At 35.7% G+C, this 3,468-nt stretch overlaps 1 pseudogene; it reads left to right on the forward strand.

The window, feature by feature from the left end:
* The first annotated feature begins 2,221 nt into the window (after positions 1-2,221).
* On the forward strand, positions 2,222-3,382 carry LOC124894136 (annotated as a pseudogene).
* Positions 3,383-3,468: the final 86 nt, after the last annotated feature.

Consider the following 3,468-nt stretch of genomic DNA (forward strand, 5'->3'; position numbering starts at 1 on the left):
AACAGTAGGATAATAAGCACCGAAAAATTCAACCGTAGCTACACAAAATTTTTCTAAAAACTTAACAAGATCATTAATTACAATCCAATCAGAATTATGTAGCATGCAATCAGCAGAATCAGCAAATGAACCGCAATGTTGGTTAAAAGCTAGTGTAATAGGAATTCTATATTTATAACAAGTTTTTAAAAATTCATACGTAGAATTCCATCTAGTATCAATTTCCTCAGGCATCAAAATCGGTGTAAGTCCATTTTCTTGATATTTAACTTTAAATTCTCTAATTCTCAATCTACGATTATTTCCTTGAATAAAACCAACGGCAAGACGAATTTTTTTAATATAAAGCTCAAAAAACTCAAGATCATCTTTTACAATTAAATTATATATATGACATGCACACTTAATATGAAAAATTTCAGGCAAGGGCGGAGATAGCGTAGATTTTATTTTTGTTATAGCAATCTTGTTGTTAGAAGCATTATCAAAAGCAATACATAAAATTTTATTTTCGATACCATAATATCCGGTAATTTTAACTATAGAATCAACAATAAATTATCCAGTATGTTTACGATCTTCATCATATAAAAAAGTAAGAATACGTTTTTGCATCACGAAATTACTATTCATCCAATGACAAGTAACGGTTAAATAATCATTTTTATTTACAGCACGACCAAGATCAGAAGTTAGGGACAATCTACATTGAGTATTTTTTAACAATGTTGATAAATAAAAACAATATTGCGAATGGAATCTAAAAATATCAGACCGACAAGTAGTTCTAGGAATACCATAAACATAGGATTATAAATTGCTTGTATATAACAAATAAAGGCATCAAAAGAAGGAAAACTAAAAGGCAAACAACCTACAACTACCATTTTAGCTATTTGTTCCCGGTCCCTCAATTTATTATATTTCTTCGCTACGTGACCGATTGCTGGATCCATTCTAGTTTGCGTTGGCCCACCAACATCCCCACCACCTTGTTCAATATTTAACTCTCTTTTGTGATCTTCAGCTATATGTCTCATTAACGTACCCGTACCCCCTTGCTTGCCTCCACTTCTATGCTTATATATTTGTTAACAAATATTGCATTGCACCTCAATATCTGATAGACGTTCAAAAAATTGTCATGCAACACTAGTTTTTTTAAGAGGTCTTGGGGCACTAGAAGGACGAGGAGAGAGATTAACCGATTCAGATCTAACGTTAGCATCTCCTACTGCGGGTATCTCAGCAATATTTTCATTATCTTCTTCTAAATTAACCGCATCTACTTCATTTTCTTTTTCTATACCGTAATTTTTCTGAGCCTCTACATAATCCATATCGTAAGCACCTACACCTATTTCTTCCTCAAAAGGTGTACCAAGCGGTATCGGAGGCGAAGGTACACGGGTATATATCTACTACTTGAACTACCTCTACCGCTAGTAATTCGCTTTTTACTACCACTACCGCTTCCGGGACAAACAAATTTTACACCTTTAGTAGCGATGTTTCTTAATTTATCCAAAATATAAATTAAATTAAACTAAAAATATTCAAAATACACAAATATAATAAAATAAAATATTAAACAATTAATACAATAAATAAAAATTAAACGTAAGAGATGGAACGACAATACCAAATTTTGGAAGTATCCGAAGGTTGCGATTTTATAAACTTCCGCTCGTACTTTGTAAAGGAAAAATTAAAAAATTAAAGTGAACACTTTAAGAAATTAAATATATTGAATATTTGAGAATTGAGAATTGAGAATTGAGATTTGAGAGACAATGAGATTTGAGAGAGTGAAAAATTGTGTGAAAAATGATTTGAAGTTGTCGGGTATTTATAGAATTTTTTTTTGGATTAAAAAATATTTTTTAAATTAAAATTATTTTTTTTAATAAATGGGCCCAAATTAGCCGTTTAGACCCAAAAATGGCTATATAGTTGTTGGGCCAACGGCTAGTTCGGCCCAAAATCTCTTTTTTTTTTATTTTATTTTTTTAAAAAAGGTATCCGAGTCGGGCCAGTTAACCGACGGGCCTGAACCAAGCTTGGTCCGGGTCGGATTAGTCGGGCCCATTTTAAAAAAATAACCGACCCGAGACCTGGAACCCTAAAGCCCTAGGGCTTATCGAGCCGGGTTAGTTACAAGGGCCGAGTTGGGCTGGGTCGGCCCGACCCACTTGACACCTTTACCTTATTCTTAGTTTAGGTTACAAAAACTCCAAGTTAATTACTCTATTCTCATATACACAAGAAAATTAAAAAAAATATCTAGTCTTAGAATCAAAATCTTCTCAATTGGAAGCCAAATGAAGAAGCAATGGCCTCAATTTGCTTTGGCTTTGGCCATTTTCTTCATTGCCACATCCACTATGGTGTCATCTTTACCAAAGAGTGATTACTATAAGAAACCGTCAGTTCCAAAAGATAATTATAAGAGAGTGTCGTTAGTACCTAAACAGGAATATAAGGTACCCTCGGTGCCGAAACAGGAATACAAAGAGCCATCTTTACCAAAGAATGATTACTACAAGAAGTCGCCAATTCCAAAAGATAACTACAAGAAAGTGCCCTCAGTGCCTAAACAGGAATACAAGGTGCCTTCGGTGCCTAAACAAGAAAACTAGGCACCCTCAGTGCCTAAACATGAATATGAGATGTCATCTTTGTCGAGAGTGACTACTAAAAGAAGCCATCAGTACCAGAAGATAACTACAAGAAGGTGTCATCTGTTCCAAAGGTACCCTCAGTGCCTAAACATGAATATGAGGTGTCATCTTTGCCAAAAAGTGACTACTACACGAAGCCATCAATTCCGGAAGATAACTACAAAAAGGTGCCATCTGTTCCAAAGGTAACCTCGGTGCCTAAACATGAATACGAGGTGCCATCTTTGCCAAAGAGCGACTACTACAAGAAGCCATCAGTTCCAGAAGATAACTACATGAAGGTGCCATCTGCTCCAAAGATACCCTAGGTGCCTAGACATGATTACGAGGTGCCATATTCGCCAAAGAATGACTACTATAAGAAGCCATCAGTTCCAGAAGATAACTACAAGAAGGATTCATCTGTTCCAAAGGTACCCTTAGTGCCCAAACATGACTACGAGGTGCCATCTTTGCCAAAGAATGACTACTATGAGAAGCCATCAGTTCCAGAAGATAACTACATGAAGGTGCCATATGTTCCAAAGGTACCTTCAGTGCCTAAACATGAATACGAGGTGCCATCTTTGCCAAAGAATGACTACTATAAGAAGTCATCAGAAGATAACTACAAGAAGGTTCCATCTGTTCCAAAGATACCCTCGATGCCTAAACATGACACGTCATCTTTGCTAAAGAATGACTACTACAAAAAGCCAACAGTTCCAAAAGATAGCTACAAAAAACCATCTTCTTCTCTTCACCACCTTACTACTATAATTCACCCCCTCCCCCTTCACCATCACCA

The sequence above is a fragment of the Capsicum annuum genome, unplaced genomic scaffold (genome assembly GCF_002878395.1).
Source record: "Capsicum annuum cultivar UCD-10X-F1 unplaced genomic scaffold, UCD10Xv1.1 ctg70418, whole genome shotgun sequence".
Lineage (NCBI taxonomy): Eukaryota > Viridiplantae > Streptophyta > Magnoliopsida > Solanales > Solanaceae > Capsicum > Capsicum annuum.